Raw genomic sequence first — 11,913 nt, forward strand, 5'->3', positions numbered from 1 at the left:
GCGAAGTAAGAAAGGAAGACCTATGCTAACAGTTAGAGATAAGGCGGGTAAGATAATATTTGATGTAGGAAAGGTCCAAGAGAGATGGAAAGAATATATAGAAGAACTGTATAGTAAAGAACTTAGACCAACAAAGTTAGATATTGACAAAGAATATGACGTAGAGGAAGACAGCTTAGGTCCAGGCATACTAGATAATGAGATAGAAAGGGCATTAAGTGAGATGAAACTAAATAAGGCCGTGGGGGTGGATAAAATTCCCGCGGAACTATTGAAATATTTAGGAAAATGTGGGAGGAAGAGGCTATATGGGCTGATTTGTAGTATTTATGAGGAAGGAACCTGGCAGGAAGACTTTGTGAGATCAGTTTTAGTTCCTATTCCAAAAAAGGTAAAGGCTACATCATGTGAGGACTACAGGACAATAACTTTGATATCCCATGCAGCTAAAGTTGTTCTCAGGATCATAAACAAAAGGATAGAGAGTAGGGAAAATGATTACTTAGGGGATGATCAGTTTGGGTTTAGGAAGGGGAAAGGTACACGTGATGCCATTGCAGTAATGAGATTATTAATCAAGAGGAATATAGAATACAACCACGAGGTATTTGCCTGTTTTGTAGATTTCGAAAAAGCATTTGATAGAGTGGATTGGGAAAAACTATTGAGTATATTGCAGAAAATAGGAATAGATTGGAGGGAAAGTAGGCTAATCCGCAACCTGTACATGTCTCAGACTGCTCAGGTGCGAGTGGGGAATGGGGAGTCCGGATGGGCAGTGTTAGGAAGAGGTGTAAGGCAAGGTTGCCTATTATCACCATTGCTGTTCAACCTGAATGTAGAGGTTAGGAACGAAAGTGGGCGGGGAATTCGTAAAATCAGTTAGGTTTGCTGATGACCAAGCTTTAGTTTGTGAGTCAGCCAAGAGGTTGCAAGCATTGCTGAGTGAACTGGAAATTCATTGCGACAGGTATGAGATGAGAATCTATATTAATAAAACAAAGGTTATGTGATGTTCTAGAAAGAAACAAGCTAAGCCAAACATTAAAATAGGAGGGCAGAAACTAGAGCAGGCAGAACAGTTTGCATATCTCGGAAGTGTTTTGGACCAACATGGTCAAAATAGTAGCCTCTGGCTTAGCCTTTTTCTTTCTAGAAAATCGCATAACCTTTGTTTTATTAATATTGATTCTCATCCCATACCTGTCGCACTGAGTTTCCAATTCACTCAGCAATGCTTGCAACCCCTTGGCTGACTGACAAACTAAAGCTTGGTCATCAGCAAACCTAACTGATTTTACGAATTCCCCGCCCACTTTCATTCCTACCTCCAGTTCTCCCCATGCCTCTTTGATCATTTCCTCTGCATACAGGTAAAAAAGCAACGGTGATAATGGGCAACCTTGCCTTACACCTCTTCCTAACACTTCCCATCCGGACTCCCCGTTTCCCACCCGCACCTGAGCAGTCTGAGACATGTACAGGTTGCGGATTAGCCTCCTTTCCCTCCAATCTATTCATATTTTCTGCAGAATACTCATTAGTTTTTCCCAATTCACTCTATCAAATGCTTTTTCGAAATCTACGAAACAAGCAAATACCTCCGAGTTGTTTTCTATATTCCTCTTGTTTTCAATTTCCCTGTCCTCATCATTGTCCTAACATTCCACATTGCTATTCTAACTAATTTGGTCTTCTTCTGCTGCTGCTGGTTTTCCCCAGCAAGGGTTTCGTGGGATGACGACCGCGGAAGCCTTGCCTCCCCCGCTGCCGGGCACGACACACGGCCGATTTGGCCTAGCCCCGTAGTTGCCAGGACTCAAAATCTCTGTATTGTCCATCATTTTTATCTTGGGAACAATAATTGAGGTGGTTTCCTGTTGCCTTCCTCAATAGTGTTTTTCACGTGACACCATCACTTACTGGCCGCCCCTCTGGGGTCAGACACCATTGCAGCTGCCTCACTGAGGAACAGATGCTGCGTGGACTACCTTTCGTCTGGCTCCTAACCTTCGACCTATCTGGCATGGGTGACCCTACCAGGAGCAATTATTATTACTCCCGCCAGCACAGCTCTAGGGGTCATCGGAACCCACAAGCCCTTCCACCACGCCATGGTTGTAGTCCGGGGAGGGATATATATATATACTATAAACCATAAACACAGTAATCAACACGAAGGTCGGTTTAGTAGGTGATGGTAGAGTTCACCCAGTACTAAGCCCTATACGGCATGTGAAATTCACTCATCAGGGTAGGGGGGCCTGCTCATTTCCCTGTGCCGGTTATGGTTTCCCAGGATGACCTGGTACCCGAAAAATCACATAGCTTGGGTGGAGCTGCAAGTGCCCAGAGCGCCCTCCCCGGGAATCGAACCCAAGACCCTCTGGTCAGCAGTCCAACGCTCTACCCCCTGGACCACCGCGACAGACACACACACACACACACACACACACACACACAAATATGTATATAATACACAGTAACACACAATATAGAAACAGAAAAAAAGAACACTCACACGTATTTTCTTGATATTTCGACGGAAACAATCCGTCTTCCTCTGAAGATATAGAAGTAATGCTTAGATTATATACTTTATATATTATATAGATTACCTCTATATCTTCAGAGGAAGACGGATTGTTTCCGTCGAAATATCAAGAAAATACGTGTGAGGGTTCTTTTTTTGTGTTTCTATATTGTGTGTTACTGTGTATTGTACTATTCGGCACTTCCGTGTTATGTCTACGAAAGCATATACTATATATCTATATATATATATATATATATATATATATATATATATATATATATATATATATATATATATATATATATATAAGAAATTCAATGTTGTTTCCTTAACCCTCCACCCCATTTCTTGGGCCTCTTTTCCCTGGTTATTTAAATTCCCCCTCTCACCCCTTTCATCTACCCTTCCCAGGAAAGTAATGATATTAATTGCGATTATGACCGCAGTGGAACTTTTTTAAGATAACAATTTATTTTAAAGACTCAAAGGACAATGTAAGACTAAAAAGGGCAATGTGGTGTAAAGACTCAAGAGGACAATGTGATATGTTTTTCTAATTTCATGTGATGTGCAAAACCTTTTTCCTTGGAAATCCCACCCCTTCCTATTCCGGTCCAATCCTAAAATGCCTTCTTTCACCCCCAATATTGCTGCCCTATGACCAATACATATGGAAGATAAAGCTTGAAAAAGTACCTGATGATGATAAAATGTATTGAAACCCGGATCTTAAGATCAAAACATTAAGTGGAATGAACAAAGCTGTATTTTTCTTTCTGTAATATTTTTTATCATGTATATTATCTGGGATACATTTTATGATACATGTTTCTGTTTGCTTTATTTTGCTTAATGTACCATACAATAGGAAAAAAATAATTCATTAATTGATTCATAGGGTTATCTTGTGAAGCAGCAGCGTTAATGATGGTGTATGATATTATCTTATATTTAGGTGGTGGCTTTGCCATGGCTCATGGGTGTTCAAAATCTGGCCTATCAAAATTGATTGGGAACAAGCTCACAGTTCTAAAGGCTCTGCCTACATATCTGCTGGCTTTTGTTGTATCCTTCCTTGCATGTTGCACTACTCAAATAACCTCCAACACATCAGCTGCGAATATCTTCCTGCCTGTTCTTGCAGAAATGGTAATCATTGAAGATGTTTTGTTGAACATTTTTGTTAATCAAAAATCTTACATAATACGAGTGATTATATTGATACATATTTAAAAATATGCACAGTATAATTTCTTCAAGGCATTGGAGAAGTAAAAGAGAACAGAATATTGATGACTTTTAAACTTTCATTCCATGATTCAGTCTAAATCCATTCATGTTCACCCATTATACCTGATGATACCAACAACCCTAGCATGCTCATATGCATTCATGCTACCAGTTGGAACACCACCTAATGCGATTGTTCAAGCAGCAGCTCACATGAACACATCATATATGGTAAGAAGTATGAAAGTTGAACATTATTGTAACCTAAAATATTATCTATGGTTAAAGACATTAGACTGAGTAAGTAGCTATTCCTTCTAGGCAAGCTAAATTGCATTAAAATGTATATACATATTATTGAGTAGTTTATGCATATCTACAATGGTAAAATATTCCTTAAGTATAGGCTAAATTGTGATGGTCTGTTGGGATACACATGACGAATTGTCCAGGTTAAATCAGAACAGGTCAGTGATACCTCACTCAGCAAAAGTTTCCTGTAACTCTGCCCAGGTTCCCTGATATTAGCCATAATTTTCACCATAGTTGTGGTTATGGCAGCTGCCTTGTTGCTGCGAATTCATATATTCTCATGGAATCAAACTCTGTCTATGCAGACTCTCAGAAACCTTAAATAAGATCACAACTTGACCTCCTCACCTTGTGTGATCTTCTTCTTCTGCCAACAACTCATTAAGAGAACAACCCCTATCTTGTGATCTGCTAACTAGAGTCCAGCCAATGATAACCAATAAGGAATAGTGGTGATGGCTTTATGATAAACTTGAACCATTTCCTCCATATATTTAGCCACAAATATAACAGCATTGTCAGCAAACCCAATGATTTCAGCGCCATCTGGCAACTAGAGTCAGAGAACTGCATCATACAGGATATTCCTTAGTGGAAGTCAAATGACAAATCTCCAATCATGCTATAGGTCTTGTGTGTTTGTCTCTCAAGTGTATTATTTCCCATAAGTAATCAGTAATAACAGACCTTATTTAATCAGGAGCTCTGAAAAGTGAAAGTGCATTCAGGATGCACCCATCTTGCTTCGCCGAAGGCATTCTTGACATCCGGGGTGACTAATGCTCAGTATGTTTTTCGCACTACTTCTCCATCTCTTTCCTTTTATGCTCCTTTCAGGTAACTGGACAAACGTGCCGATGGCATCCACTATTGATCTAGTTTTTCTAGAGTCATACTGGTTTTCAGAAAGGCTGTGTATTTCTTCCATGAATGATTCTAGCCTACCAGCAAGATACTTTTCATTACTTTCTCAGCCATGTTTTACAGGAATATCAAATAGTATGATGATGGGATTCCCAGCAGGCATTTTCCTCCGGCAAAAGTGTTGAAAGTGCTCTTTACAGCAAAAGGGAAAAATTCCCTCCTTCAGGCATTTCACTTCCACGAACAATTCAGGTCGGGACCTAATTGCAATTTTTAGACCAACATTGGGGATATTTCCCAGGTCTGGAGCCTTGTTATCTCCAATCTTTAAGTATACTGCTAGCAATTAATCTTCTGTTATTTTTGACACACATTCACTACGTAATTATGGATCCCTTTTGATGTTACATATCAGTTGTTGTTGGAGGCATTAGTACAATACTATGTTATGTTGGGGTACATGGCGTAGATCTCTGGTGAAACTTTCAGCTTCATCACAATCATCTTATATGATCTGCCCCATTGGTTCCCATCAACATAACCATGCAACTACTTTCAACATCATCATTGACTAGTTTTTATGTCCTCAGCAAGAGCCTGACAATTATATCCAAACTGCTCTCTCATGAAATTGCATTCTGGCCTCCTTTGTGCATGCAGGCTGAGTCTCCAACTGTGGTCGTATCTTCTCCTTAGCTTCGTTAGATCATAATTTCACCGGTGCTCTGGTGAATGGCACTCCTTCATTTTTAATGTCAACAATGATGCTCCCCAGGCTTTAGCGATATGGACTATCAGATGTTCTGCCACATTATTGGGCATTCTGGCTAATTTGGCATCATGTTCTATCAAGCATTTTTTCCTTTCCTGCCCATCCTTATCACATTTCTCCTGGATTCACTAGATTTATATACAATGCTTAGGTTGGCATGATAGTCTCTGTGGGTATAATTTCATAGATCTCCCATTCAAACCCAGGATACGTCAAGCACTCACTCAAATATGTCAACTCATGGAGCTGGCGCCACCCCTGGAGAACATTGGACCAACTCCAGTGTTGGCTAAGACAATGTTCATTAATGCAAATTCTCCCAATACCACTTCACTTCATCTATTGATTTCTCTATTGCCTCATTCAGAAGCCCAAGTGTTCCAATCATCCACGATGATGAGCAGTGGTTGTTCTCTCACATCCTCCACAAGATGGTCTAGTAGTACCTCAAACTCATAGATTGAGGTGTTCGGTGAAGTACATACATTGTAAATGTGAATCTCGTTCTTCTTAGCCCAGATGACTTTAGCTCTTGGCACATGTCCAATTACTTGTTAATGTTGGTCATTGAAGGCCCAGATATCAGCTCTATTATGTCGCCTCGGATGTCTATTTTGCACCATCATGACTTGTATACTGCTTGCACAGGATTGCCACATCAATATTAACCCCCTAACCATCTGTAAGAGATGCCTGAGAACCTATCAGGGGTGGAAATTCAGATAAAGAATCCTTTTTTTGGGTAGCAGTATTAAGGGCCTGTTGTTAAGCCACACTATTACTGATGCCTACCACATGCCTCTTGCTCCCTTTCTCCTAATGTAGGAGGCAATAAGGTGCCTTATAACAATCCTTACCCAAGTACTACTCTTTGCCACACCTTTAACAGCAATTTGTCCTGTTCAGTATGTTACGATTTCAGGCGGTATGCCCCAAGTCCCAACACCTATAGTAATTGGAGAATGTTGCTATAGTTTGAATTTGACTAAAGGCCTCACCTATCTGATTTTTGTCCATTTCAACAGTTTTCTAAACCAAGGCATTTGGTAGGATGGCTACTGCCACCTGGATTCCACCATATGCCTTACTCACTGATTTTATGGAGTCCAATCTGATGATTTGCGCTCCTTCTGGCTGCTACTTCAAAGGATCTAAGATTTCATCTCTGGTAATTAGTTCATCCAGATCCTTCCACTCCGTCATGATATCATAGATTGAAATTCTCACCCCAGCAATTTTCCTAAGAATTATCTCCATCTTTTCTTGGAACCCTGTCACATTCTTTTCTGAGTTTCAATCCAACTCCAACAGCAGATTCCAAGCCATGGTTCTGTGAATCTTGATGAAGCTGGGTCCGAAATCTTGGAGGGCAGGATCAATCATGATTTTTCGCAGGGTAGTACACATGCAGATGTCCTTTTCACTCAGATAACAAGAACATAAAGCCATGTTGCCTTAATCCTCATCTGATTCAGTGGTTTTTAGCGATTTTGAGTTTGATCTAGAGCCACTCAGACTCATGCAATTTCAGCCACTCAGACTCATGCAATTTCAGCCACTCAGACTCATGCAATTTCAGCCACTCAGACTCATGCAATTTCAGCCACTCAGACTCATGCAATTTCAGCCACCCATTCCTGGCAAGATGCCAATCCTTCCATGTTCCTGGGAGATAAGAGCCCTAAGAGCTTCAGCAAATGTTTAGAAACACGAGGAAACCACACGAGTAACAGGGAAATTTACTAGCCTACCAACCCTCATGTGTGAATTTTACACACTATCAGGCTTAGTATGAGGTGAACTTTGACCTTGCATAGAAAAATCAACCTTATGGTTGATTACTGTCATATATTATATATATATATATATATATATATATATATATATATATATATATATATATATATATATATATATACACACAGCCACCATACTTTGTTCCCTTGACAGTAGGAACCTCATCTCATGCACATGCACTCTACCCATGGCTGACCTTCAGCTAACTCCTACCACCATTAGCAGGTTACTTTAAACTCTTCAAAGCTTCATTTTAGAATGGCTGAATATTGAGAATGGCTGGACAAATACATTCAGTTTTAACTTGCTCACACCACCCAGACTTGCTGCAGCCTTGCACATTCAAAAATTACAATAGAATCAGATTAAAAGACCAAGGAAGTACATTTAATTAATATTAAATACAGGTGAAAAAATAGATCAGAAAATAATCAGAGAAAAGGAGAATAACTTTGGCTTCCTATGATATTTATATTAAAAATTCCTAGATCACTAATATTACATCTTCACAATAATTGATATCCCACAGGGCTAAAACATTTTCTAAATTTTTTCAAAAGATTTCTTAAGAGGCCTTAATTGTCAATTGAATTTTTCATGCTTAAAACAAAATAATAAATGGTCACATATATTTCATTGAATAACTTCTTTACCATTTCTTCATGTGCCCTGAAATGTGCAGAGTGATTAATGTAATACTGGCCAAAAATATTTAAATGTTCCTCTGATAAAAAATACAACACTATGCACATGTGTATAAAAAATAGCCATATTAAGAAGTACACATTTATGAAAGTAAAATGACAATACACTCATTAAATAAAATTAAGTTTGCCATTAAACTTTAATGAAAAACCCCCTATTTAAGTAAAACTTGGTTATTTCAATCCCAATAAACTCAAAAAAAATCATGCAATTCCAAGCTTAGATCAGTTCAAAGAATATAAATTAATAAATTGTTTTCCAGAAACTGTTTTATTAGTATTCCGAACTGTTTTATTATTTATGTAGAGATGCCAGAAACTGTTTTATTTTTATGGATAAATCAAATAAGTTTTTCATCACTGTCTATTCAGTCATGTCCCCTGATAACTGTTCAATTTAATATTTTAGTAAATACTAGCAGCAGCAAGTGCTTCCTATCTTATCAGCAAAAAATAAATAAATTGCAAACTTTCCAGGGCAATTTTCTGAGTATCTTAAGTTCAAATTAAAAGATATCTTAATTTTACTGGCCAACTATGGAACTGTAAGATTTTTTCTCTAGGCTCCCTAATATTGAAACAGTATATTTCAACAAGTAATTTTATTGGACCATTGAATTTCATAATAATGAGGTTTTACAGTTTTCATTTTATAATTGAATTTCTACGAGTGTCCTGATGGCATTTTCTTAAGAAAGATGCCATATTGTTTAACAATGGTGTTCAGCATTCACGATTAAAACTAAATTTACAGTTATACAGGCTGTAGCTTAAATTACAATTTTGTAAATACCACTTTCATTTGGTATTTTGACTTTTCAATCTAATAATTGCATAAAATTTGTTGTCTCAGGCGTAACTTTGTGGAATTTGCATAACATATTGAAATGTAATTTCAATATAATAACTGCAATCGTAAATCACTAATATATTCTTTACCTTGGTTTTATTTCAGATAAAAGCAGGAGCAGTGATGAGCATTATCAGTGTCATTGTGGCAGTGTCTCTATTTGTAGCAATAGGCTCTTTTTTGTTCAATGCAAATGAATTCCCAGACTGGGCACAATAAATTTTATCTATTATTTTCAATGTCTATGACTTTAAATGAAAAATCAATTCAATAATCCACAACCTAAAATATGTATTCAATTGTTCCAGGCTCAATTTTTGGGAAGCTCATGCTCATCAAATGAAGAACAGTGGAAATATACATTTTGTTCTTCATTTAATGAACATAAAACATATTTCATCTGTGACAACTTTGAATTAAAGATCAACATACAAATTTCAAACTTCCTGAATATAAAACCCCTGCCAACCTATTTCAAGTTTTATTCTACTGGTATGATTTAATGAATGATTGCCTTTACCATAATTATTATCTCTAATGAGCAACATTTAATTGTATCTCTCTAGATATTTTAACAACTCATTGACTATAAACGACCCACGGGATTTTTAAATGGTACAATGGTTTTAAATGGTAGGGAATTGTTATTTAAAATGCTTAACACCAGCACATCCAAAGAATACTGATTAACTGAGCAAAAATTTTGTTTTTCCTTCGGCCACAGGCACACTAACATGACAACAGTGGTGATACAATTATGTTCTTTTCTGATGACCACCCTAACTACCATGCAGTCATGGAAGTACTGAAATTTATACAGCAGAGTACTATTTAAATGTTATTAAACCAAATTTTGGCATAGGTGTGGGCACTTTCTTTATTACTGATTATTATTTGAAAGTTTACCTTATACAGTAAGTTTTGGATGGACACAGACTGTAGATTCCTATATTTCTAAGCCTGGCCTAACAATACAAAACCTGACACCTCAAACTACAACAAACTGTTCTTCTATTCTGCGTCCATTCTATCTCCATTCATTCCGTTCAACATGCAGTTCCTTTTCCTGACCCTACCTCGCTTGACTAATGTCCTCATCTTTATCACAATCTTCAACTTACCATTGCCAAACTTAACACTCTGTATTCACCTTTGCTACCTTCTTTAGAGTTATCCCAACAATGCTCTCTCCTCAACCACCTAGTAATTCTTCATTTGATCTCTTATCAAAACCATTTCACCTTTTCCATCCATCTACACACCCATATCTCAAAAACCTATATCTATCCATGCTCATCATGCTTCAACAACCAAGTTTCCAATCGGTACAAAATCATGCTCTATACCAATGCTTTCATCAGTCTTTCTTAACCTTCTCACTTAATATTCCCATCATCAATTCTCGCATTGCAAAAAGCTTCTTTGCCTAATGCAGTTCTCTGATTATATTCCTAATATTGAGGTCATCTTGGTCCAAGATACATTAACTGCTTCACCTTCACTAGTTTTTGCCCTCCTATTTTAATATTTAAGCTTTCCTCTTTCTTAAAAACCTTGTAATCTTTGTTTCTTACATTGATTTCATCTCATACCATCATAATGATTTTCTCATGCACTCAGCAATGACTTTTAGCTCCTTGACTGGCTGGCCAACTTATGCCTGATCAACTAAAATACCTACTGATTTTAAGAATTTCTCACCTATTTTCACTCCTGTCTCCAGTTTTTCCCATGTCTCTTTTACCATTGCATATATATTGAAAAGAACAGGTATTATAGGCAATCCCTAGCTTATTTCTAATAATTTCACCCAACCAAACTATCCATCCACCAAAAGCACCTGAACAGTGCGGCACATGTACAGGTTATGGTTAAGTCAGCGATCCCCCCACTCTACTCATATCTTTTGTAAAACATTCATTAATCCCACCCTCTGCCAAATGTCTTTGCCAGATCTATGATACAAACAAATCAATTGTACTCTATTTGTGCCTCTTTATCCGTGACCTTATTATTGATACGGACGGCATCATACATCCTTTCTGGACCCAAACTGATCATCCCCCAAGTGATCATCTGCCTTACTCTCCATCCTTTACTGAAAATCCAAAGAACCACTTTTGCTGCATGTGAATGAACACTGATCTACTGAAATCACTACGCCAAATTCTTCTCTCACAAATACTATTCAGCTATTATGAATGAATTAGCCTATAAAAACTCCTCCTTCCATGTTTCCCTACACTCTTCAGAAGTTCCATGGGAATTTTATCCATTCTCATGGCCTTAAATGATTTCAATTCCCTTTCTGTTCCCTCTATCTTGCAATCAAGTATGCTTGTACGCAAGTTATCGCAATCTGCATCATAATCACTTCTATTTCTAAACATTCAGGCATCATCTTTACCATATAGATCCTCTATGCATTTTTTCCCATCTCCCTCTAATGTTTCCTGTTTCAATTAGTAATTTTCCTGCCCTATATTTAATAGTTTTAAATAGCTATTATTGATATGAAAGGAAATTTCTTGATGAAAAGGTGAATATTTGTACCAACTTTGTATGATTCAATGCTCTGTATTTTTCATTCAATGATGTTTTTCATAAATGGTAAAAAAGTTTATTAACTAAAACAATTCAATGTTAAAATTGCTACAGACACTAAGGGGTGAAGGATATAGCTAAATGTAATTGAATCTTAATGAAGCCCGTACAATTTTATATTGTTCTATAGCGAATAAATCTATCCATCTAAATATCAACACACATGCATTCAGAAATGTATGAGTGAACTATGCATGGTCTGACATCATTTGAAAAGTTACTCGTGGCTAGTCTTAGTAGGAGT

Source organism: Hetaerina americana, unplaced genomic scaffold, assembly GCF_022747635.1.
Source record: "Hetaerina americana unplaced genomic scaffold, ioHetAmer1.1.p SCAF_5, whole genome shotgun sequence".
NCBI lineage: Eukaryota > Metazoa > Arthropoda > Insecta > Odonata > Calopterygidae > Hetaerina > Hetaerina americana.